This window comes from Pseudophryne corroboree, chromosome 3 (genome assembly GCF_028390025.1).
Source record: "Pseudophryne corroboree isolate aPseCor3 chromosome 3, aPseCor3.hap2, whole genome shotgun sequence".
NCBI lineage: Eukaryota > Metazoa > Chordata > Amphibia > Anura > Myobatrachidae > Pseudophryne > Pseudophryne corroboree.
Window position 1 is genome coordinate 171,643,888 of NC_086446.1, and position 23,903 is coordinate 171,667,790.

The 23,903-nt window shown below is 44.3% G+C and overlaps 2 non-coding genes and 39 pseudogenes across 2 annotated transcripts; all 41 read right to left on the reverse strand.

Annotated features, from left to right (window-relative positions):
* Nucleotides 1–13,540: 13,540 nt before the first annotated feature.
* On the reverse strand, nt 13,541–13,659 carry LOC134895995 (5S ribosomal RNA; annotated as a pseudogene).
* A 107-nt stretch (nt 13,660–13,766) lies between these two features.
* Nucleotides 13,767–13,885, reverse strand: LOC134898288 (5S ribosomal RNA; annotated as a pseudogene).
* A 107-nt stretch (nt 13,886–13,992) lies between these two features.
* Nucleotides 13,993–14,111, reverse strand: LOC134898233 (5S ribosomal RNA; annotated as a pseudogene).
* A 107-nt stretch (nt 14,112–14,218) lies between these two features.
* On the reverse strand, nt 14,219–14,337 carry LOC134895421 (5S ribosomal RNA; annotated as a pseudogene).
* Nucleotides 14,338–14,895: 558 nt separating this feature from the next.
* On the reverse strand, nt 14,896–15,014 carry LOC134897231 (5S ribosomal RNA; annotated as a pseudogene).
* A 107-nt stretch (nt 15,015–15,121) lies between these two features.
* LOC134898131 (5S ribosomal RNA) lies at nt 15,122–15,240 on the reverse strand (annotated as a pseudogene).
* Nucleotides 15,241–15,798: 558 nt separating this feature from the next.
* LOC134898053 (5S ribosomal RNA) lies at nt 15,799–15,917 on the reverse strand (annotated as a pseudogene).
* Nucleotides 15,918–16,024: 107 nt separating this feature from the next.
* On the reverse strand, nt 16,025–16,143 carry LOC134894383 (5S ribosomal RNA; annotated as a pseudogene).
* A 107-nt stretch (nt 16,144–16,250) lies between these two features.
* LOC134892792 (5S ribosomal RNA) lies at nt 16,251–16,369 on the reverse strand (annotated as a pseudogene).
* A 107-nt stretch (nt 16,370–16,476) lies between these two features.
* On the reverse strand, nt 16,477–16,595 carry LOC134897116 (5S ribosomal RNA; annotated as a pseudogene).
* A 107-nt stretch (nt 16,596–16,702) lies between these two features.
* Nucleotides 16,703–16,821, reverse strand: LOC134895096 (5S ribosomal RNA; annotated as a pseudogene).
* Nucleotides 16,822–16,928: 107 nt separating this feature from the next.
* On the reverse strand, nt 16,929–17,047 carry LOC134897206 (5S ribosomal RNA; annotated as a pseudogene).
* A 306-nt stretch (nt 17,048–17,353) lies between these two features.
* Nucleotides 17,354–17,472, reverse strand: LOC134895338 (5S ribosomal RNA; annotated as a pseudogene).
* Nucleotides 17,473–17,578: 106 nt separating this feature from the next.
* Nucleotides 17,579–17,697, reverse strand: LOC134884695 (5S ribosomal RNA). Its single transcript, XR_010168832.1, has one exon. It is a non-coding gene; the product is annotated as a 5S ribosomal RNA (ribosomal RNA).
* Nucleotides 17,698–17,804: 107 nt separating this feature from the next.
* LOC134896788 (5S ribosomal RNA) lies at nt 17,805–17,923 on the reverse strand (annotated as a pseudogene).
* A 107-nt stretch (nt 17,924–18,030) lies between these two features.
* Nucleotides 18,031–18,149, reverse strand: LOC134897818 (5S ribosomal RNA; annotated as a pseudogene).
* A 107-nt stretch (nt 18,150–18,256) lies between these two features.
* On the reverse strand, nt 18,257–18,375 carry LOC134897716 (5S ribosomal RNA; annotated as a pseudogene).
* Nucleotides 18,376–18,482: 107 nt separating this feature from the next.
* LOC135066860 (5S ribosomal RNA) lies at nt 18,483–18,601 on the reverse strand. Its single transcript, XR_010253097.1, has one exon. It is a non-coding gene; the product is annotated as a 5S ribosomal RNA (ribosomal RNA).
* Nucleotides 18,602–18,708: 107 nt separating this feature from the next.
* On the reverse strand, nt 18,709–18,827 carry LOC134887050 (5S ribosomal RNA; annotated as a pseudogene).
* Nucleotides 18,828–18,934: 107 nt separating this feature from the next.
* LOC134897803 (5S ribosomal RNA) lies at nt 18,935–19,053 on the reverse strand (annotated as a pseudogene).
* A 1-nt stretch (nt 19,054) lies between these two features.
* Nucleotides 19,055–19,173, reverse strand: LOC134888344 (5S ribosomal RNA; annotated as a pseudogene).
* A 107-nt stretch (nt 19,174–19,280) lies between these two features.
* Nucleotides 19,281–19,399, reverse strand: LOC134894155 (5S ribosomal RNA; annotated as a pseudogene).
* A 107-nt stretch (nt 19,400–19,506) lies between these two features.
* On the reverse strand, nt 19,507–19,625 carry LOC134897363 (5S ribosomal RNA; annotated as a pseudogene).
* Nucleotides 19,626–19,732: 107 nt separating this feature from the next.
* Nucleotides 19,733–19,851, reverse strand: LOC134895178 (5S ribosomal RNA; annotated as a pseudogene).
* Nucleotides 19,852–19,958: 107 nt separating this feature from the next.
* Nucleotides 19,959–20,077, reverse strand: LOC134897804 (5S ribosomal RNA; annotated as a pseudogene).
* A 1-nt stretch (nt 20,078) lies between these two features.
* LOC134894471 (5S ribosomal RNA) lies at nt 20,079–20,197 on the reverse strand (annotated as a pseudogene).
* Nucleotides 20,198–20,304: 107 nt separating this feature from the next.
* On the reverse strand, nt 20,305–20,423 carry LOC134895521 (5S ribosomal RNA; annotated as a pseudogene).
* A 107-nt stretch (nt 20,424–20,530) lies between these two features.
* Nucleotides 20,531–20,649, reverse strand: LOC134897769 (5S ribosomal RNA; annotated as a pseudogene).
* Nucleotides 20,650–20,756: 107 nt separating this feature from the next.
* Nucleotides 20,757–20,875, reverse strand: LOC134896242 (5S ribosomal RNA; annotated as a pseudogene).
* A 107-nt stretch (nt 20,876–20,982) lies between these two features.
* Nucleotides 20,983–21,101, reverse strand: LOC134898306 (5S ribosomal RNA; annotated as a pseudogene).
* A 1-nt stretch (nt 21,102) lies between these two features.
* LOC134889597 (5S ribosomal RNA) lies at nt 21,103–21,221 on the reverse strand (annotated as a pseudogene).
* A 107-nt stretch (nt 21,222–21,328) lies between these two features.
* Nucleotides 21,329–21,447, reverse strand: LOC134898443 (5S ribosomal RNA; annotated as a pseudogene).
* A 107-nt stretch (nt 21,448–21,554) lies between these two features.
* LOC134897161 (5S ribosomal RNA) lies at nt 21,555–21,673 on the reverse strand (annotated as a pseudogene).
* Nucleotides 21,674–21,777: 104 nt separating this feature from the next.
* On the reverse strand, nt 21,778–21,896 carry LOC134898235 (5S ribosomal RNA; annotated as a pseudogene).
* A 108-nt stretch (nt 21,897–22,004) lies between these two features.
* Nucleotides 22,005–22,123, reverse strand: LOC134896894 (5S ribosomal RNA; annotated as a pseudogene).
* Nucleotides 22,124–22,227: 104 nt separating this feature from the next.
* LOC134894350 (5S ribosomal RNA) lies at nt 22,228–22,346 on the reverse strand (annotated as a pseudogene).
* Nucleotides 22,347–22,453: 107 nt separating this feature from the next.
* On the reverse strand, nt 22,454–22,572 carry LOC134896028 (5S ribosomal RNA; annotated as a pseudogene).
* A 107-nt stretch (nt 22,573–22,679) lies between these two features.
* On the reverse strand, nt 22,680–22,798 carry LOC134897833 (5S ribosomal RNA; annotated as a pseudogene).
* A 107-nt stretch (nt 22,799–22,905) lies between these two features.
* On the reverse strand, nt 22,906–23,024 carry LOC134894111 (5S ribosomal RNA; annotated as a pseudogene).
* Nucleotides 23,025–23,132: 108 nt separating this feature from the next.
* LOC134895320 (5S ribosomal RNA) lies at nt 23,133–23,251 on the reverse strand (annotated as a pseudogene).
* A 107-nt stretch (nt 23,252–23,358) lies between these two features.
* On the reverse strand, nt 23,359–23,477 carry LOC134897765 (5S ribosomal RNA; annotated as a pseudogene).
* Between the last annotated feature and the right edge of the window lie 426 nt (nt 23,478–23,903).

Below are 23,903 nucleotides of genomic sequence, written 5' to 3' on the forward strand. Positions count from 1 at the left end.
TATCGGAACGTCATTGCCCTCCTTGATTCCGGAGCAGCTGGGAACTTTATTACCGAAGCCTATGTTAAACGGTGGTCCCTACCCACCGAGAGACTTCCTTCCTCCTTTTCCTTAACTGCCGTGGATGGCAGTAAAATTTTTGATACAGTTATTGCTCTAAGGACTCTACCAGTTCGTCTGAGAGTGGGAGTTCTTCATTCCGAACTTATTTCACTTTTAGTGATTCCAAGAGCCACACATCCTGTGGTCCTGGGCCTTCCATGGCTCCGTCTTCACAATCCTACAATTGATTGGACGACTACGCAAATCCTGGCATGGGGTCCCTCCTGTGCTGAGACATGTTTGTTTAAAGTGTTGCCTGTCTGTTCTTCCTCCCCCAGGTCGTCTGATGTTCCACCTCCTCCATATCAAGATTTCACGGATGTGTTCAGTAAAGCTTCTGCTGATATCCTTCCTCCTCATAGAGAATGGGACTGCCCGATTGATCTCGTTCCAGGGAAGGTTCCACCTCGAGGCCGAACTTATCCGTTGTCTCTGCCCGAGACGCATTCTATGGAGGAATACATTAAAGAGAACCTAGCAAAGGGGTTCATTCGACCTTCTTCTTCTCCAGCCGGCGCAGGCTTCTTTTTTGTAAAAAAGAAAGATGGTGGTCTGCGGCCGTGCATCGACTACAGAGGTTTGAACGACATTACCATCAAGAACCGCTATCCTTTACCCCTGATTACTGAGCTCTTTGACAGAGTTAGCGGAGCTACCATCTTTACAAAGCTGGACTTGAGAAGTGCATACAATCTCATCCGGATCCGTGAGGGTGACGAGTGGAAGACCGCATTTAACACCCGTGACGGACATTATGAGTACCTCGTCATGCCCTTCGGATTGAGCAATGCTCCAGCTGTCTTCCAGCATTTCGTCAATGAGATCTTCAGAGACATTCTATACCGTCATGTCGTGGTCTATCTAGATGATATCCTCATTTTTGCCAACAATTTAGAGGAACATCGTTTTTGGGTAAAGGAGGTTCTGTCCCGTCTCCGTGTCAATCATCTCTATTGCAAATTAGAGAAATGCGTCTTTGAAGTCAAGTCCATTCCGTTTCTAGGGTACATTGTGTCCGGTTCCGGACTAGAGATGGATCCCGAGAAACTACAAGCAATCCAGAATTGGCCGGTACCCTTAACCCTCAAAGGGGTCCAGAGGTTCTTAGGGTTCGCCAATTATTACCGAAAGTTTATACGAGACTTTTCCACCATTGTGGCGCCTATTACTGCTTTCACCAAGAAGGGTGCTAACCCGTCCAAGTGGTCTGAAGAAGCCATGCAAGCTTTTCATCTTTTAAAACAGAGGTTCATCTCTGCGCCTGTCCTGAAACAGCCTGACATCGACTCTCCTTTCATCCTAGAGGTGGATGCCTCCTCCGTTGGAGTAGGAGCGGTGTTATCTCAGAGGGCTAAAGATGGCCATTTACATCCTTGCAGTTTCTTCTCACGGAAGTTCTCCCCAGCGGAGCGCAACTATGCCATTGGCGACCAGGAGTTGCTAGCCATCAAGCTCGCTCTAGAGGAGTGGAGATATCTGTTGGAGGGAGCTTCTCATTCAATCACCATCCTTACAGACCACAAGAACCTTCTATATCTGAAAGGCGCACAATGTCTCAACCCTCGTCAGGCCAGATGGGCACTTTTCTTTTCCAGGTTCGACTTTAAACTCCAGTTCTGTCCGGGCTCTCAGAATCGCAAGGCCGATGCCCTTTCCCGCTCATGGGAGCAAGAAAATGAGTCAGAGTCTTCAGACAAGCATCCTATTATAAGTCCGTTGGCATTCTCCACGGTAGGGATGGACTCTACGCCCCCATCAGGGAAAAGTTTTGTGAAGCCGACACTAAGGAAGAAGCTCATGCATTGGGCCCATGCTTCCCGCTTTGCCGGACATACAGGTATCCAAAAAACCCTGGAGTTTATCTCTAGGTCCTATTGGTGGCCAACTCTGAAAAAGGACGTTTTGGAGTTTATTGCATCTTGCCCAAAGTGTGCTCAACATAAAGTATCCCGCCAGTCGCCTGCGGGGGCAACTGGTTCCACTATCTGTTCCCCGTCGACCATGGACCCATTTGTCGATGGATTTTATTACAGATTTGCCCATGTGCAACAAGTTTAATACCATCTGGGTGGTAGTTGACCGGTTCACCAAGATGGCACACTTCATTCCTCTCACCGGTCTTCCGTCAGCTTCCAAGTTGGCTCAAGTATTCATACAAGAGATCTTTCGACTCCACGGTCTTCCAGAAGAAATTATCTCAGATCGAGGAGTTCAATTCACAGCCAAATTCTGGCGAAGTTTATGTCAAGCCCTCCAAGTCAAGCTAAAGTTTTCCACGGCTTACCATCCTCAGACCAATGGTCAAACTGAGAGGGTGAATCAGGACTTGGAGTCCTTCCTCCGCATCTATGTGTCCTCCTCTCAAGATGACTGGGTTCAATTACTTCCCTGGGCCGGGTTCTGTCATAACAACCAGTATCATTCTTCATCTTCTTCAACACCATTCTTCACCAACTTTGGATTCCACCCTAAAGTCCCTGAGTTCCAACCGCTTCCAGCAAGTTCTGTTCCCGCAGTGGATATCACCTTGCAGCAGTTTGCCAATATCTGGAAGAGCGTACGATCAGCTCTGCTCAAGGCATCGTTCAGGTACAAGAAGTTTGCGGATAAGAAGCGTCGAGCAGTTCCTGCTCTCAAGGTGGGTGATCGGGTATGGTTATCCACGAAGAATTTGAGGTTAAGAGTTCCCAGTATGAAGTTTGCACCTCGCTACATCGGTCCTTTTAAAATTGATCAAGTCATCAATCCTGTTGCTTACAGACTCCAGTTGCCTCCCTTCTTAAAGATACCCAGGACATTCCATGTTTCCCTGTTGAAACCGCTAATCTTGAATCGGTTTCATTCCTCACTTCCTCCAACTCCGAAAGTCCAAACTCAACGAGGCGTTGAGTATGAAGTAGCCAAGATCCTGGACTCACGTCACCGTTACGGTCAACTTCAGTATCTTATTGACTGGAAGGGTTATGGCCCTGAGGAACGTTCATGGACCAATGCTTCTGATGTCCATGCTCCTGCCTTGGTCCGGAGTTTCCATTCCAAGTTTCCTCAAAAGCCAAAGAAGTGTCCTGGGGCCACTCCTAAAGGGGGAAGTGCTGTCACGATCCGGGTATCTGGACGCCATTTCTTACCTATCAGATGCCTCCTAAGGCTGGCTCAGCGCTCCAGGACCGGATCCCATCTGTTATCCTTATGTGCACATTCCCGCATCCTCTCCTGTCTCTCTGGACGCAGTCACAGTAACGCCTTATACATCTGGCATGGCGTCTCCCGCGGCCTCCGCCGCCGTCCCTGAGCTTCTGCATTCAGAGTGGCGATTACGTCAGCCGCGGCCTCCGCTGTGTCCGCGTGGTCGGATGTGCATCTGTCAGCCTGGCGTCTCCTGTCTCCGGTGGCCGGCGCCGCCATTACTGTTTTCCAGACCACATGGATTACAATCCAAACTTCCCTCCAAGTGTCTGCATGGGCGCAGCCATCTTGGATTCTGTCAGCTGATCATTCCTACCAATCCGTTGTCAGTATTATTAATTTGCATAATTGCCTAGCCAGTGCCTTCCTTGCTGCAGGTATAAATAGGTTGTGCCTGAGCAAGGAAGGCGTCAGTGCTTTGGTTGTCAAACCTAGTTCCAGTTTGTCTCTCTTCTGTGAATGTCTTTCAGGTTCCAGCTCCTGTCTCCAGACTTCTGCTATAGAGACCCGCACCAGCATTCCATCTGCGGTGTAGCCTGACTCTCCGATCTATTCTGGACTCACCTGTTTCCAGCTACAACATCACCTGCTTCCAGCTCAGCTTCCAGCAGTGTACAGCTTCTCTTAAAGGGCCGGTGTCCTTTCTGCAGTTCACCACTCTCCACCGGTATTATTATTTCTCCGCTCTCAAATTCTACATTTCATCTGCATTGCATCGCTCTCAAGCTTTATTTATTATTTAACTGGTTCCAGCCAGTATCCACTCCGTGCCAACACCTGTCTGGTTCTAACCAGTACCCACAGCAGCATTTTATCTACAGCAGTCCAGCTTTCCCTGGAACACCAGCTGGTACGACCCTGGGCTTTCCTCATTGCTACAGTTGAGCCTGGTAAGGACTTTCCAACTTGCAGATAATAAGAACTGTCTCATACCACCAGAGCCCTGTGGCCCCTGCCACCCTGTAGTACCCAGGAACTGTATTATTATTTCTCTGCTGATTTTTATGTTACTTTTTACTGCTACTGTGATGCATGGAGTTTGTCATAAATAAATATCATTGACTTTTACTTAAGTTGTTGTGGTCACGCCTTCGGGCGGTTTCTCTTCATGTTACTTACATGTCCAGGGGTCTGATACAACCTCCCAGGTTCCGGTACATCTCAGCCCCTACAACTGAGGCTGCCTTCCGTCAGCTCAGGCCCTCAGTTGTGACACCTAGATAGGGACAGTATATTATTGCCTATAGAGCATTTAAAAGATGCATTTCTATATATGCGTGATGCACAGCGGAATATTTGCCGACTGGCATCAAGAGTAAGTGCGTTGTCCATTTCTGCCAGAAGAGGGTTATGGACACGACAGTGGTCAGGTGATGCGGATTCCAAACGGCATATGGAAGTATTGCCTTATAAAGGGGAGGAGTTATTTGGGGTCGGTCTTTCAGACCTGGTGGCCACGGCAACAGCTGGGAAATCCACGTTTTTACCCCAGGTCGCCTCTCAACATAAGAAGACGCGTATTATCAGGCGCAGTCCTTTCGGCCCCATAAGGGCAGGCGGGCAAAAGGTTCCTCATTTCTGCCCCGTGACAGAGGAAGAGGAAAAAGGCTGCAGAAATCAGCCAGTTCCCAGGAACAGAAGCCCTCTCCCGCCTCTGCCAAGCCCTCAGCATGACGCTGGGGCTTTACAAGCGGACTCAGGCACGGTGGGGGCCCATCTCAAGAATTTCAGCGCGCAGTGGGCTCACTCGCAAGTAGACCCCTGGATCCTTCAGGTGGTATCTCAAGGGTACAAATTGGAATTCGAGACGTCTCCCCCTGGCCGTTTCCTAAAGTCGGCTTTACCGACGTCTCCCTCCGACAGGGAGGCAGTTTTGGAAGCTATTCACAAGCTGTATTCCCAGCAGGTGATAATCAAGGTACCCCTCCTGCAACAGGGAAAGGGGTATTATTCCACACTGTTGTGGTACCGAAGCCGGACGGCTCGGTAAGACCGATTTTAAATCTAAAATCTTTGAACACTTACATACAGAAGTTCAAATTCAAGATGGAGTCACTCAGAGCAGTGATTGCGAACCTGGAAGAAGGGGACTACATGATGTCTCTGGACATCAAGGATGCTTACCTTCATGTCCCAATTTACCCTTCTCACCAAGGGTACCTCAGGTTTGTGGTACAGAACTGTCACTATCAGTTTCAGACGCTGCCGTTTGGATGGTCCACGGCACCCCGGGTCTTTACCAAGGTAATGGCCGAAATGATGATACTCCTTCGAAGGAAGGGAGTTTTAGTTATCCCTTACTTGGACGATCTCCTGATAAGGTTAAGATCCAGAGAACAGTTGGAGGTCGGTGTAGCACTATCTCAGGTAGTGTTGCGGCAGCACGGTTGGATTCTCAATATTCCAAAATCGCAGCTGGTTCCGACGACTCGTCTTCTGTTCATAGGGATGATCCTGGACACAGTCCAGAAAAAGGTGTTTCTCCCGGAGGAGAAAGCCAGGGAGTTATCCGAGCTAGTCAGGAACCTCCTAAAACTGAGCCAAGTCTCAGTGCATCAATGCACAAGGGTTCTGGGGAAAATGGTGGCTTCCTACGAAGCAATCCCATTCGGCAGATTCCACGCAAGAACTTTCCAGTGGGACCTGCTGGACAAATGGTCCGGGTCGCATCTTCAGATGCATCAGCGGATAACCCTGTCACCAAGGACAAGGGTGTCCCTCCTGTGGTGGTTGCAGAGTCCTCATCTTCTAGAGGGCCGCAGATTCGGCATTCAGGACTGGGTCCTGGTGACCACGGATGCCAGCCTGCGAGGCTGGGGAGCAGTCACACAGGGAAGGAATTTCCAGGGCTTATGGTCAAGCCTGGAGACATCACTTCACATAAATATCCTGAAGCTAAGGGCCATTTACAATGCTCTAAGCTTAGCAAGACCTCTGCTTCAAGGTCAGCCGGTGTTGATCCAGTCGGACAACATCACGGCAGTCACCCACGTAAACAGACAGGGTGGCACAAGAAGCAGGAGGGCAATGGCAGAAGCTGCAAGGATTCTTCGCTGGGCGGAAAATCATGTGATAGCACTGTCAGCAGTATTCATTCCGGGAGTGGACAACTGGGAAGCAGACTTCCTCAGCAGACACGACCTCCACCCGGGAGAGTGGGGACTTCACCCAGAAGTCTTCCACATGATTATAAACCGTTGGGAAAAACTCGACAGGTATTGCGCCAGGTCAAGGGACCCTCAGGCAATAGCTGTAGACGCTCTGGTAACACCGTGGGTGTACCGGTCAGTGTATGTGTTCCATCCTCTGCCTCTCATACCCAAGGTACTGAGAATTATAAGATGGAGAGGAGTAAGCACTATATTCGTGGCTCCGGATTGGCCAAGAAGGACTTGGTAACCGGAGCTTCAAGAGATGCTCACGGAGGATCCGTGGCCTCTACCTCTAAGAAGGGACCTGCTCCAGCAAGGACCCTGTCTGTTCCAAGACTTACCGTGGCTGCGTTTGACGGCATGGCGGTTGAACGCCGGATCCTGAAGGAAAAAGGCATTCCGGATGAAGTCATCCCTATCCTGATCAAAGCTAGGAAGGATGTAACCGCAAAACATTATCACCGCATTTGGCGAAAATATGTTGCGTGGGGCGAGGCCAGTAAGGCCCGACGGAGGAATTTCAACTGGGTCGATTCCTACATTTCCTGCAAACAGGCGTGTCTATGGGCCTGAAATTGGGGTTCATTAAGGTTCAAATTTCGGCCCTGTCAATTTTCTTCCAAAAAGAACTAGCTTCAGTCCCTGAAGTTCAGACGTTTGTAAAAGGGGTACTGTATATACAGCCTCCTTTTGTGCCTCCAGTGGCACCTTGGGATCTCAATGTAGTTTTTGGGTTCCAAAAGTCACATTGGTTTGAACCACTTAAATCTGTGGAGTTAAAATATCTCACATGGAAAGTGGTCATGCTGTTGGCCCTGGCCTAGGCCAGGCGCGTGTCAGAATTGGCGGCTTTATCCTGTAAAAGCCCTTATCTGATTTTCCATTCGGATAGGGCGGAATTGAGGACTCGTCCTCAGTTTCTCCCTAAGGTGGTTTCAGCGTTTCACCTGAACCAACCTATTGTGGTGCCTGCGGCTACTAGGGACTTGGAGGACTCCAAGTTGCAAGACGTTGTCAGGGCCCTGAAAATATATGTTTCCAGGACGGCTGGAGTCAGAAAATCTGACTCGCTGTTTATCCTGTATGCACCCAACAAGCTGGGTGCTCCTACTTCTAAGCAGACTATTGCTCGCTGGATTTGTAGTACAATTCAGCTTGCACATTCTGTGGCAGGCCTGCCACAGCCAAAAATCTGTAAATGCCCACTCCACAAGGAAGGTGGGCTCATCTTGGGCGGCTGCCCGAGGGGTCTCGGCTTTACAACTTTGCCGAGCAGCTACTTGGTCAGGAGCAAATACGTTTGTAAAATTCTGCAAATTTGATACCCTGGCTGAGGAGGACCTGGAGTTCTCTCATTTGGTGCTGCAGAGTCATCCGCACTCTCCCGCCCGTTTGGGAGCTTTGGTATAATCCCCATGGTCCTTACGGAGTCCCCAGCATCCACTAGGACGTCAGAGAAAATAAGAATTTACTTACCAATAATTCTATTTCTCGTAGTCCGTAGTGGATGCTGGGCGCCCATCCCAAGTGCGGATTGTCTGCAATACTGGTACATATTTATTGTTACCAAAAAATCGGGTTATTGCTGTAGTGAGCCATCTTTTCTAGAGGCTCCTCTGTTATCATGCTGTTAACTGGGTTTAGATCACAAGTTATACGGTGTGATTGGTGTGGCTGGTATGAGTCTTACCCGGGATTCAAAATCCTTCCTTATTGTGTACGCTCGTCCGGGCACAGTATCCTAACTGAGGCTTGGAGGAGGGTCATAGGGGGAGGAGCCAGTGCACACCAGGTAGTCCTAAAGCTTTACTTTTGTGCCCAGTCTCCTGCGGAGCCGCTATTCCCCATGGTCCTTACGGAGTCCCCAGCATCCACTACGGACTACGAGAAATAGAATTATCGGTAAGTAAATTCTTATTTTTTACCTTACCTTGGGGCGAGGCAGCTAGGCCTAATTCTTCGGTGGGTTGGATAGGGCAACCCTCCCCCCCAATAGTGACCCACAATATTTACCTTCAGGGTGTCAGCTACATGATTGGGGTAAGAGTGGTGTGGATAGGGGGTAGATTAAGCAGCAAATATGGGAAGGGAGACAGAGTGGTGCGGATGGGGGCAACGAAACAGATGGGTTGAAAACACTGGCACGGATGGGTAGAAAGCTGGTGCAGATGGGAGAGAAGACAGTGTGCCATGTATTGGAGGAGGCAGAGTGACGTTAAAGAGGGAAACACTGATCAGCACAGAGAGAAGGAAACGGTGGTACAGACAAGGCACAGGTGGGGAAAGACAGATGTGCAGATAAGTTAGTACAGACTAGCACAGATGGGAGAACACAGCAGTAGGGATTGAGGAAGACAGAGCAGCATGGGGGTGTATAGGTGAAGTAAGTGTAGATGCATAGACCGTAGATGGGGTATTATAGTTTTAGCAATTAACCAAGATGTTTGAGGGAGCGAAATGTGTATACTAAATGAGATGGATGTATGGAGTGAGAAGGATGTTGAAACAAGGTGGGATTGTTGTGGTGACCGAATGGGATGGTTGTGGGCACTCTGTGGGATGGGAGCACCACATAACTGCTCAGACCTTCAGTTGCATAGACTGCATGTGTGTATTCCAATGAGCACACAAATCTGTGAATTAGCAGCTCCACCATTGGGGGTCATTCCGAGTTGTTCGCTCGCTAGCTGCTTTTAGCAGCATTGCACACGCTAAGCCGCCGCCCTCTGGGAGTGTATCTTAGCATAGCAGAATTGCAAACGAAAAATTAGCAGAATTGCGAATAGAAATTTCTTAGCAGTTTCTGAGTAGCTCCAGACCTACTCACAGATTGCGATCAGCTCAGGCCATTTCGTTCCTGGTTTGACGTCACACACACTCCCTGCGTTCGGCCAGACACTCCCGCGTTTTTGCCTGACACATCTGCGTTTTTCCGCACACTCCCTGAAAACGGTCAGTTTTTGCCCAGAAACACCCACTTCCTGTCAATCACACTTCGATCACTTCAACGATGAAAAGTCTTCGTTCGGACGTGAGTAAATCTACTAAGTTTTGTGCTAAAATACTTAGCGCATGCGCATTTTTGCCTTAATCGCTCTGTTGTGAAAATCGGCAACGAGCGATCAACTCTGAATGACCCCCATTGTGTAAGTGGCAGCAATCTCACTCTGTGAGAGTGCTGAATCTGCACTTACCCACAGGCTGTGATGGCATACCATATCTGTATTGCGCAAGGAACATGTCCATTAAGGCGTCAGCCTTAATTATCGGAATTTCATTGCTTTTTGGAGTTTGAGTGGAAGAGTTACAACTGGTTTCTGAAATTTCAATCATGTCTAAGAAGCCTAAATGGGACATGTGAAACCGTAAGGTTTTTTGTCTATGGATATATACATATATGAATATACATGCATGCATAACCTAAATTCCTATAATGATGTATCTAACCATAGGTACCTAAAGACTACTTATAATACAAAAGCACCCACACACCGTAAACCCCTATTTTGTAAATCCTATAAATTCTAATAATTAGAAAGAGAGATCCAAAGGTTTATTCATTCTTTGGTTCCTAATGACCTCAAAATACTTAGGGAGTCAATTAAGAAATCCAAAGAATTAAACTTTGTTAAGTTCAACTGTATCATTCAGACCTTGTGGAGATAATGTTTGTAATTGGAAAATCCAAAAAGCTTCACGCTTACAAAGTCTATTGAACCTATCACCCCCCCCCCTACTAGTGGGTTTAACTTGTTCAATCGCCCTTATTGCAAGACCCTTTAGGCTTCCCTTTTGACATGAAGTAACATGCTTGGAAAGAGTATGTGTTTTCATGCCCTTCATAATATTGCGCCTATGTTCGAGAAAACGCATATGTATGGGGCGTATTGTCCTACCTACATACTGAATCCCACAGTGACATTGAATTACATATATTACATAATTAGATCTGCAGTTAAGATAAGAGGTGATCTCAAATTTTTCTTTGGTTACATGTGAGTTAATAATAGTACATTTATGGTCAACATATGAGCACGTCAGACATCCATCCTTCCCACATTTAAAAAAACCCTTTGGTTTAGGAGGTAATCTGAATAAATGTTCATTGGTGTTCACAGCAGATACTACGGACTCTCTTTTAAACATGCTTGGCGCTAGCCTCTGTTTCAAATTTTGTGCTTTTTTAAAAACCACAGGGTTCTTATCCGAAATAACACCTTCTAGAAAACGGTCTGGTTGTAAAATAGTGAGATTCTTCGAGATAATTTTCTTTATTTGACCCGCAGCTGAATTATATTGTGTAATGAATGTGGGTAATTGTTCAGATCTCTTGTCTTTTCGAGATGTTCTGTTATTGGGATTTAACATTAATGATCAGAGTGACTCGAAGTTGATTCTAATGCCTTATCAAGGAGGTGGATCGGGTATCCTTGTTTGACAAATGACGCATACATGTCCTTGGCTTGTAGGCTGAACATTTCTTCAGAGGAACAGTTCCTTCGCAACCGAAGAAACTGACCTTGAGGAATGTTGTTCTTCCAAGGATTATAGTGGCTGCTCTTATAGTGTAAATCGTTACCACAATCCACCTCCTTGATATATGTGGAGGATTCTATTTTACAATCTTTAATAGAGATCGTAATATCTAAAAAAATTAAGACTAATGGGACTATAATTATTTGTAAATTTAAAACCCAATGAATTTAAATTAAGATGATTATTAAAACCTACCAATGATCCAATATCACCCTCCCAAATGATAAAGATGTCATCAGTGAACCTGTCATAGAGGACTAGGTTCGCGCCAATGGTGTTATTGATAATATAACTATCCTCAATCCAACCTAGGAATAAGTTGGATTTTGAGAACTTTTTGTTCTCTGTGTTTAATCAAAAGTTTCATAAGGTTTTTTGAACAATTGTCTAAAACTCCATTCCATTCCTGAGTAAATGTAGAATCATCTTTAAAGGAACAGGTCTTAAATATTCTGAGGCCCCTTGGGATCATCTCTTTCTCAAGATACTTTTGTAATGTAACTTGATCCCACCAATGACGTGTCTCAGAAATAAAAAAAGTCCTCCAATTCATTAAATAAAGAAAACATATCTATCTTATCACTGCTCACAATATGTTCCGAATAATTGGACTCTTCCTTTAAATAATTATGTCTTCTTTCAAGCCGTTCTGCTAAACATTTCAATGGAGGCATTATAATTATTCCGAATATATTATATATAATGAATAAAATATAAATATATAATAATACTTAATGTTCTCAAGTGTATTGGGGAGGGGCTGCCTCAGAAACAATGGATAAAAATCAAGAGAAAAAGAAAGAAGGGTGCCCGTAACCTTCAACCCTAAGGGAACTTCATAATGCTGCACAATTTGGAAAAAGGGGAGGTTGCTAACCCCTAAAAATACAGGAACAAATAGAAAAAACAATCTGTGCGCAAAAGGATCAAAATTAAAACATAAAATATAAAATATTTTATTAATAATCCAATATTGGATAAACCAAATAAAATATAATCCTTAGGAGTGACCACATAAATATTAGTATAGCAAATATCACTACTTAATTTAAAAAACCAAGACCATCTGTTATATACCTAGTGCATTGAAAAAACAAAAAATGTAGCAGTCTCTCAAAGATTGTAACTGTTCCTGAACTGGTATTAATGTAACAATTCAGAATGCACTTCCCACATCACCGTCTCGATTCTGTGCACTGAATTGATCATTGTAAAGTGTCCGCACTGGCTGGACAGCCTGTATTTTACTAGAATGCATATTAGCTCTCCAAAATTCATCCGAAAAGCCAGTTGATTAATATGCAAGATACCTGTGACACAGTTCTGTGAAACTAAATGTTGAAGTGAGAATCACCATGCAGCTGAAAACCGCTTACATACCGTCCCAGTCAGGTAACGTAATGGATCGTTGGTGATTAGAGAATGTCCCGTACAGCTGAGCGGCTCCTGTCCTCACGTGACGCTGTTGCATATAGCTGTATATTGAGGATGACAATATAGACAACCATCTTGTCCTGCTTCTAGCCGATGCCCGCAATAGCTGTCCCGTCGGGACACCACCGGACCTCCGCTGCCCGCAATCCACGTACCGGTGTTTGCTGTGCCCCCCGGTTCTAACCAGATAGCACAGCTAGGCAGTCCCTTGAAGCCGGGATCAGACAGCAGTGGGTTAAGGCTAGCAGTTATAAAGTTGTTACCCCACAATAGGCAGTATAAGATAGTCCAAAAAAGGGGTCACTCCAATGCCGTCACCTAACGTGTTTCTCCACCATTAGCCCCGGTTGTTTCATCAGAAGAAATAGGATAAAAGTAAGTCCTAGTCAGAGGAAATAGGGTAAAAGGAAGTCCTAGTCGGAGGAACAGTTAGCTAACAGGTGGGGCTGCACTAGGCAGCCCTAATAAGAGCTTTTAAATAAGAAAGAAGACTTCAAGGGCCGCAGCACAGGCACTAGATGCTGTGTATGTCATGCTGACATTCTGTGCTGCGGCTCCATCACCTCCCCCAGCGGCGCTGTATACTCCCGCGCCCTGGTTGCCGGGTACTTGCAGCGGAGACGCTCCGGGCATCAGGCACACATCACCGCTGCTGCTTTCCTGGATCATGTGGCCGCACTTCAGGGAGGATGTAAGAGGGTCCCCCAGGTAGAACCCGCCGAAATCACAATCCGGCCGCGGTCACAGAAGACGAACCGCACCACCGGCGTGGACACTGGCCGTGCAGGGACCCCACTATATTCAGCAGGGCTGGGAGCACAGGTCGGATTTACTAAAATACGTTTATTATAGGCTCCATAGTACACGGTGGTGAAGTCCAGCAGATGGGATAAGGCGCTGACCTGTAGCCCCTCCCCTAGCCCCAGGCACAATCTTAAGCAGATGTTCCCACCCTGGAGCTGAATCTCTCTCTCCCTCACTCCCTGTCAGCATTTGGGCGCCATTTCACAGAGCTGCACTGATCCTGGGACTGCTAGGCACCGTCTCCTCTGAAAAGCCGCCTGTCTCATCAGCGCTGAGTAAGTTTGAAAATGGAATGCATCAACAGAACGGTGTTGGCAGTATAAAAATACCTACAGCACCTTGTATTCCCAGGTGGTCTGCCATCCAAGTCCTAACCAGGCCCAACACTGCTTACCTTCCAAGCTCAGATGAGATTGGGTGTATCCAGTGTGGTGTGGTTGTAGAGGAACTTTGTAGTTTCTGTTAGAGCTTTTCTACTTCTTACAACTGGTACATAATTGAATAAGTTTGAAAAAGGAATGCATCAACAGAACGGTGTTGGCAGTATAAAAATACCTACAGCACTTTGTATTCCCAGGTGGTCTCTCATGCAAGTACTAACCAGGCCCAACACTGCACAACTTCCAAGACCAGACGAGATTGAGCATATCCAGTGTGGTGTGGCTGTAGATGAGCTTTGTGGTTTCTGTTAGAACTTTTCTACTTCTAACTACTGGTACATAAATGAATAAGTTTGAAAATGGAATGCATCAACAGAATGGTGTTGGCAGTATAAAAATACCTACAGCACCTTGTATTCCCAGGTGGTCTCCCATGCAAGTACTAACCAGGACCAACACTGTGTTACTTCCAAGACCAGACTAGATTGAGCATATCCAGTGTGGTGTGGCTGTAGACGAGTTTTGTGGTTTCTGTTAGAACTTTTCTATTTCTAACTACTGGTACATAAATGAAGAAGTTGGAAAATGGAATGCATCAACAGAACGGTGTTGGCAGTATAAAAATTCCTACAGCACCTTGTATTCCCAGGTGGTCTCCCATCCAAGTCCTAACCAGGGCCAACACTGCTTAGCTTCCAAGATCAGATGAGATTGGGCGTATCCAGTTTGGTGTGGCTGTAGATGAGCTTTGCGTTTTATGTTAGAGCTTTTCTACTTCTAACTACTGGTACATAAATGAAAACGTTTGAAAATGGAATGCAACAACAAAACGGTGTTGGCAGTATAAAAATACCTACAGCATCTTGTATTCCCAGGTGGTATCCCATCCAAGTCCTAACCAGGCTCAACACTGCTTACCTTCCAAGATGAATTGAGATTGGGTGTATACAGTGTGGTGTGGCTGTAGAATACTTTGTGGTTTCTGTTAGAGCTTTTCTACTTCTTACTACAGGTACATAAATTAATAAGTTTGAAAATGGAATGCATCAACAGAACGGTGTTGGCAGTATAAAAATACCTACAGCACCTTGCATTCCCAGGTGGTCTCCCATCCAATTCCTAACCAGGATTAACACTGCTTACCTTCCAAGATCAGATGAGATTGGATGTATCCAGCGTGGTGTGGCTGTTGATGATGTTTGTGGTTTCTGTTAGAGCTTTTCTACTTCTTACTACTGGTACATAAATAAATAAGTTTGAAAATTGAATGCATCAACAGAACGGTGTTGGCAGTATAAAAATACCTACAGCACCTTGTATTCCCAGGTGGTCTACCAACCAAGTACTAACCAGGCACAACACTGCGAAGCTTCCAAGATCAGAGGAGATTGGGCGTATCCAGTGTGGTGTGGCTGTAGATGAGCTTTGTGGTTTCTGTTGGAGCTTTTCTACTTCTAACTACTGGTACATAAATGAATAAGTTTGAAAATGGAATGCATCAACAAAACGGTGTTGGCAGTATAAAAACACTGACTGCACTTTGTATTCAGAGGTGGTCTCCCATCCAAGTACTAACCAGGCCCGGCACTGCTTAGCTTCCAAGATCAGATGATATTGGGTGTATCCAGTGTGGTGTGGCTGTAGATGATCTTTGTGGTTTCTGTTAGAACTTTTCTACTTCTAACTACTTGTACATAAATGAATAAGTTTGAAAATGGTATGCATCAAAAGAACGGTGTTGGCAGTATAAAAATACCTACAGCACCTTGTATTCCCAGGTGGTCTCCCATGCAAGTCCTAACCAGGGACAACACTGCTTAGCTTCCAAGATCAGATGAGATTTGGCATATCCAATTTGGTGTGGCTGTAGATGAGCTTTGTGTTTTCTGTTAGAGCTTTTCTACTTCTAACTACTGGTACATAAATGAATAAGTTTGAAAATGGAATGCATCAACAGAATGGTGTTGGCAGTATAAAAATACCTACAGCACCTTGTATTCCCAGGTGGTCTTCCATCCAAGTCCTAACCAGGCTCAACACTGCTTACCTTCCAAGATGAGTTGAGATTGGGTGTATACAGTATGGTGCGGCTGTAGAATACTTTGTTGTTTCTGTTAGAGCTTTTCTACTTCTTACTACAGGTACATAAATGAATAAGTTTGAAAATGGAATGCATCAACAGAACGGTGTTGGCAGTATAAAAATACCTGCAGCACCTTGCATTCCCATGTGGTCTCCCATCCAAGTCCTAACCAGGATCAACACTGCTTACCTTCCAAGATCAGATGAGATTGGTTGTATCCAGCGTGGTGTGGCTGTAGATGAGCTTTGTGGTTTTTGTTAGAGCTTTTCTACTTCTTACTACTGGTACATTAATTAATAAGTTTGAAAATTGAATGCATCAACAGAACGGTGTTGGCAGTATAAAAATACCTACAGCACCTTGTATTCCCAGGTGGTCTTCCAACCAAGTACTAACCAGGCCCAACTCTGCTTAGCTTCCAAAATCAGAGGAGATTGGGTGTATACAGTATGGTGTGGCCGTAGATGAGCTTTGTGGTTTCTGTTGGAGCTTTTCTACTTCTAACTACTGGTACATAAATGAATACGTTTGAAAATGGAATGCATCAACAGAACGGTGTTGGGAGTATAAAAATACCTACAGCACCTTGTATTCCCAGGTGGTCTCCCATCCAAGTACTAACCAGGCCAAACACTGCTTAGCATCCAAGACCAGATGAGATTGGGCATATTCAGTGTAGTGTGGCTGTAGATGAACTTTGTGGTATCTATTAGAGCTTTTCTACTTCTAACTACTGGTACATAAATGAATAATTTTGAAAATGGAATACATCAACAGAACGGTGTTGGCAGTATAAAAATACCCACAGCACCTTGTATTCCCAGGTGGTCTCCCATCCAAATCCTAACAAGGCTCAACACTGCTTACTTTCCAATATCAGATGAGATTGGGCATATTCAGTGTGGTGTGGCTATAGATGAGCTTTGTGGTTTCTGTTAGAGCTTTTCTACTTTTAACTACTGGCACATAAATGAATAATTTTGAAAATGGAATGCATCAACAGAATGGTGTTGGCAGTATAAAAATACCTAGAGCACCTTGTATTCCCACGTGGTCTCCCATCCAAGGACTAACCAGGCCCAACACTGTTTAGCTTCCAAGATCAGATGAGATTGGGCGTATCCAGTGTGGTGTGACTGTAGAGGAGTTTTGCGGTTTCTGTTAGAGCTTTTATACTTCTAACTACTGGTACATAAATTAATAAGTTTGAAAATGGAATGCATCAATAGAACGTTGTTGGCAGTATAAAAATATCTACAGCCCCTTGTAATCCCAGGTGGTCTTCCATCCAAGTACTAACCAGGCCCAACACTGCTTAGTTTCCAAGATCAGATGAGATTGGGCGTATCCAGTGTGATGTGTCTGTAAATGAGCTTTGTGGTTTCAGTTAGAACTTTTCTACTTCTAACTACTGGTACATAAATGAATACATTTGAGAATGGAATGAATCAGCAGAACGGTGTTGGCAGTATAAAGATACCTACAGCACCTTGTATTCCCAGGTCCAACACTGCTTAGCTTCCAAGACCAGATGAGATTGGGCATATTCAGTGTGGTGTGGCTGTAGATGAGCTTTCTGGTTTCTGTTAGAACTTTTCTACTTCTAGCTACTGGTACATAAATGAATACGTTTGAAAATGGAATGCATCAACATAACGGTGTTGGCAGTATAAAAATACCTACAGCACCTTGTATTCCCAGGTGTTCTTCCATATAAGTACTAACTAGGCCCAACACTGCTTAGCTTCCAAGACCAGATGAGATTGGGCATATTCAGTGTGGTGTGGCTGTAGATGAGCTTTGTGGTTTCTGTTAGAGCTTTTATAGTCTAACTACTGGTACATTAATGAATAAGTTTGATAATGGAATGCATCAACAGAATGGTGATGGCAGTATAAAAATACCTACAGCACCTTGTACTCCCAGGTGGTCTCCCATCCAAGTACTAACCAGGCCCAACACTGCTTAGATTCCAAGATCAGATGAGATTGGGTGTATCCAGTGTGGCATGGCTGCAGATGAGCTTTGTGGTTTCTGTTAGAGCTTTTCTACTTCTTACTACAGGTACATAAATGAATAAGTTTGAAAATGGAATGCATCAACAGAACGGTGTTGGCAGTATAAAAATACCTACAGCACCTTGCATTCCCAGGTGGTCTCCCATCCAAGTACTAACCAGGATCAACACTGCTTTCTTTCCAAGATCAGATGAGATTGGATGTATCCAGCGTGGTGTGGCTGTAGATGAACTTTGTGGTTTCTGTTAGAGCTTTTCTACTTCTTACTACTGGTACATAAATGAATAAGTTTGAAAATGGAATGCATCAACAGAACGGTGTTGGCAGTATAAAAATACCTGCAGCACCCTGTATTCCCAGGTGGTCTCCCAACCAAGTACTAAAAAGGCACAACACTGCTTAGCTTCCAAGATCAGAGGATATTGGGCAGATACAGTGTGGTGTGGCTGTAGATGAGCTTTGTGGTTTCTGTTGGAGCTTTTCTACTTCTAACTTCTGGTACATAAATGAATAAGTTTTAAAATGGAATGCATCAACAGAACGGTGTTGGCAGTATAAAAACACCGACTGCACCTTGTATTCCCAGGTGGTGTCCCATCCAAGCACTAACCAGGCCCAACACTGCTTAGCTTCCAAGATCAGAAGATTTTGGGTGTATCCAGTGTGGTGTGGCTGTAGATGATCTTTGCGGTTTCTGTTAGAACTTTTCTACTTCTAACTACTGGTACATTAATGAATAAATTTGAAAATGGAATGCATCAACAGAACGGTGTTGGCAGTATAAAAATACCTACAGCACCTGGTATTTCCAGGTGGTCTCCCATCCAAGTACTAACCAGGCCCAACACTGCTTAGCTTCCAAGATCAGATGAGGTTGGGCATATCCAGTGTGGTGTGGCTGTAGATGAGCTTTGTGGTTTCTGTTGGAGCTTTTCTACTTCTAACTACTGGTACATAAATGAACACATTTTAAAATGGAATGCATCAACAGAACGGTGTTGGCAGTATAAAAATACCTACAGCACCTGGTATTTCCAGGTGGTCTCCCATCCAAGTACTAACCTGGCCCAACACTGCTTAGCTTCCAAGATCAGATGAGGTTGGGCATATCCAGTGTGGTGTGGATGTAGATGAGCTTTGTGGTTTCAGTTGGAGCTTTTCTACTTCTAACTACTGGTACATAAATGTATAAGTTTTAAAATGGAATGCATCAACAGAACGGTGTTGGCAGTATAAAAATACCTACAGCACCTTGTAATCCCAGGTGGTCTCTCATCTAAGTACTAACCAGGCCCAACACTGCTTAGTTTCCAAGATCAGATGAGATTAGGTGTATCCAGTGTGTTGTGGCTGTAAAAATATCTACAACACCTTGTATTCCCTGGTGGTCTCCCATCCAAGTACTAACCAGGCCCAACACTGCTTAGTTTCCAAGATCAGATGAGGTTGGGCATATCCAGTGTGGTGTGGCTGTAGATGAGCTTTGTGGTTTCTGTTGGAGCTATTCTACTTCTAACTACTGATACATAAATGAATACATTTTAAAATGGAATGCATCAACAGAACGGTGTTGGCAGTATAAAAATACCTACAGCACCTTGTATTCCCAGGTGGTCTCCCAACCAAGTACTAACCAGGCCCAACACTGCTTAGCTTCCAAGATCAGAGGATGTTGGGCGTATCCAGTGTGGTGTGGCTGTAGATGAGCTTTGTGGTTTCTGTTGGAGCTTTTCTACTTCTAACTACTGGTACAAAAATGAAAAAGTTTTAAAATGGAATGCATCAACAGAACGGTGTTGGCAGTATAAAAACACCGACTGCACCTTGTATTACCAGGTGGTATCCCATCCAAGTACTAACCAGGCCCAACACTGCTTAGCTTCCAAGATCAGAAGATATTGGGTGTATCCAGTGTGGTGTGACTGTAGATGATCTTTGTGGTTTCTGTTAGAACTTTTCTACTTCTAACTACTGGTACATAAATGAATAAGTTTGAAAATGGAATGCATCAAAAGAACAGTGTTGGCAGTATAAAAATACCTACAGCACCTTGTATTCCCAGGTGGTCTCCCATTCAAGTACTAACCAGGACCAACACTGTTTAGCTTCCAAGATCAGATGAGGTTGGGCATATCCAGTGTGGTGTGGATGTAGATGAGCTTTGTGGTTTCCGTTGGAGCTTTTCTACTTCTAACTACTGGTACATAAATGTATAAGTTTTAAAATGGAATGCATCAACAGAACGGTGTTGGCAGTATAAAAATACCTACAGCACCTTGTAATCCCAGGTGGTCTCTCATCTAAGTACTAACCAGGCCCAACACTGCTTAGTTTCCAAGATCAGATGAGATTAGGTGTATCCAGTGTGTTGTGGCTGTAAAAATATCTACAACACCTTGTATTCCCAGGTGGTCTCCCATCCAAGTACTAACCAGGCCCAACACTGCTCAGCTTCCAAGATCAGATAAGGTTGGGCATATCCAGTGTGGTGTGGCTGTAGATGAGCTTTGTGGTTTCTGTTGGAGCTATTCTACTTCTAACTACTGGTACATAAATGAATACATTTTAAAATGGAATGCATCAACAGAACGGTGTTGGCAGTATAAAAATACCTACAGCACCTTGTATTCCCAGGTGGTCTCCCAACCAAGTACTAACCAGGCCCAACACTGCTTAGCTTTCAAGATCAGAGGATGTTGGGCGTATCCAGTGTGGTGTGGCTGTAGATGAGCATTGTGGTTTCTGTTGGAGCTTTTCTACTTCTAACTACTGGTACAAAAATGAAAAAGTTTTAAAATGGAATGCATCAACAGAACGGTGTTGGCAGTATAAAAACACCGACTGCACCTTGTATTACCAGGTGGTATCCCATCCAAGTACTAACCAAGCCCAACACTGCTTAGCTTCCAAGATCAGAAGATATTGGGTGTATCCAGTGTGGTGTGACTGTAGATGATCTTTGTGGTTTCTGTTAGAACTTTTCTACTTCTAACTACTGGTACATAAATGAATAAGTTTGAAAATGGAATGCATCAAAAGAACGGTGTTGGCAGTATAAAAATACCTACAGCACCTTGTATTCCCAGGTGGTCTTCCATTCAAGTACTAACCAGGACCAACACTGTTTAGCTTCCAAGATCAGATGAGGTTGGGCATATCCAGTGTGGTGTGGATGTAGATGAGCTTTGTGGTTTCCGTTGGAGCTTTTCTACTTCTAACTACTGGTACATAAATGTATAAGTTTTAAAATGGAATGCATCAACAGAACGGTGTTGGCAGTATAAAAATACCTACAGCACCTTGTAATCCCAGGTGGTCTCTCATCTAAGTACTAACCAGGCCCAACACTGCTTAGTTTCCAAGATCAGATGAGATTAGGCGTAACCAGTGTGTTGTGGCTGTAAAAATACCTACAACACCTTGTATTCCCAGGTGGTCTCCCATTCAAGTACTAACCAGGCCCAACACTGCTTAGCTTCCAAGATCAGATGAGGTTGGGCATATCCAGTGTGGTGTGGCTGTAGATGAGCTTTGTGGTTTCTGTTGGAGCTTTTCTACTTCTAACTACTGGTACATAAATGAATAAGTTTTAAAATGGAATGCATTAACAGAACGGTGTTGTCAGTATAAAAATACCTACAGCACCTTGTAATCCCAGGTGGTCTCTCATCTAAGTACTAACCAGGCCCAACTCTGCTTAGTTTCCAAGATCAGATGAGATTAGGCGTATCCAGTGTGTTGTGGCTGTATATGAGCTTTGTGGTTTCTGTTAGAGCTTTTCTACTTCTAACTACTGGTACATAAATGAATAAGTTTGAAGATGGAATGCATCAACAGAACGTTGTTGGCAGTATATAAATACCTACAGCAACTTGTATTCCTAAGTGGTCTCCAATTCAAGTACTTACCATGACCAACACTGCTTCACTTCCAAGATCAGATGAGATTAGGTGTATCCAGTATGGTGTGGCTGTAGATGAGCTTTGTGGTTTCTGTTAGAGCTTTTCTACTAACTACTGGTACATAAATGAATTAGTTTGAAAATGGAATACATCAACAGAATGGTGTTGGCAGTATAAAAATACCTACAGCACCTTGTATTCCCAGGTGGTCTTCCATCCAAGTCCTAACCAGTCTCAACTCTGCTTACATTCCAAGATCAGATGAGATTGGGTGTATCCAGTGTGGTGTGGCTGTAGATGAGGTTTGTGGTTTCTGTTAGAGCTTTTCTACTTCTAACTACTGGTACATTAATTTTCAAAGTGTGAAAATGGAATGCATTAACAGAACGTTGTTGGCAGTATAAAAATACCTACAGCAGCTTGTATTCCCAGTTGGTCTCCCATCCAAGTACTAACCAGGTCCAACTCTGCTTAGCTTCCAAGATCAGATGAGATTGGGCAAATACAGTGTGGAGTGGATGTAGATGAGAATTGTGGTTTCTGTTAGAACTTTTCTACTTCTAACTACTGGTACATTAATGAATACGTTTGAAAATGGAATGCATCAACAGAATGGTGTCCGTATAAAAATACCTACAGCACCTTGTATTCCCAGGTGGTTTCCCATCCAAGTACTATCCAGGCCCAACACTGCTTAGCTTCCAAGATCAGATTAGATTTGGCGTATCCAGTGTGGTGCGACTGTAGATGGGCTTTGTGGTTTCTGTTAGAGCTTTTCTACTTCTAACTACTGGTACATAAATGAATAAGTTTGAAAATGGAATGCATCAACAGAACGGTGTTGGCAGTATAAAAATACCTACAGCACCTCGTATTCCCAGGTGTTCTCCCACCCAAGTATTAACCAGGCCCAACACTGCTTAGCTTCCAAGATCAGATTAGATTGGGCATATTCAGTGTGGTGTGGCTGTAGAGTAGCTTTGTGGTTTCTGTTAGAACTTTTCTACTTCTAACTACTGGTACATAAATGAATAAGTTTCAAAATGTAATGCATCAACAGAACGGTGTTGGCAGTATAAAAATGCCTACAGAACCTTATATTCCCAGGTGGTCCCCCATCCAAGTACTAACCAGGAACAACACTGCTTAGCTTCCAAGATCAGATTTGATTGGGCGTATCCAGTGTGGTGTAGCTGTAGATGAGCTTTGTGATTTCTGTTAGAGCTTTTCTACTTCTAACTACTCGTACATAAATGAAAAAGTTTGAAAATGCAATGCATCAACAGAACGGTGTTGGCAGTATAAAAATTCCTACAGCACCTTGTATTTCCAGATGGTCTCCAATCCTAGTACTAACCAGGCCCAACACTGCTTAGCTTCCAAGATCGGATGAGATTAGGCGTATCCAGTGTGGTGTGGCTGTAGATGAGCTTTGTGGTTTCTGTTAGAGCTTTTCTACTTCTAACTACTGGTACATACATTTTTAAAGTGTGAATATGGAACGCATTAACAGAACGGTGTTGGCAGTTTAAAAATACCTACAGCACCTTGTATTCTCAGGTGGTCTCCCATCCAAGTACTAACCAGGCACAACTCTGCTTAGCTTCCAAGATCAGATGAGATTTGGCAAATCCAGTGTGGTGTGGCTGTAGATGAGAATTGGGGTTTTTGATAGAGCTTTTCTACTTCTAACTACTCGTACATAAATGAATAAGTTTGAAAATGGAATGCATCAACAGAACGGTGTTGGCAGTATAAAAATACCTACAGCACCTTGTATTCCCAGGTGTTCTCCCATCCAAGTACTAACCAGGTTCAACACTGCTTAGATTCCAAGACCAAATTAGATTGGGCATATTCAGTGTGGTGTGGCTGTAGATGAGCTTTGTGGTTTCTGTTAGAACTTTTCTACTTCTAACTACTGGTACATAAATGAATACGTTTGAAAATGGAATGCATCAAAAGAACGGTGTTGGCTGTATTAAAATACCTACAGCACCTTATATTTCCTGGTGGACTCCCACCCATGTATTAACCAGGCCAAACACAACTTAGCTTCCAAGATCAGATGAGATTGGGTGAATCCAGTGTGGTGTAGATGTAGATGAACTTTGGGGTTTCTGTTAGAGCTTTTCTACTTCTAAATACTGGTACATAAATGAATAAGTTTAAAAATGGAATGCATCAACAGAATGGTGTTGGCAGTATAAAAATACCTACAGCACCTTGTATTCCCAGGTGCACTCCCATCCACGTACTAACCAGGCCCAACACTGCTGAGCTTCCAAGACCAGATTAGATTGGAT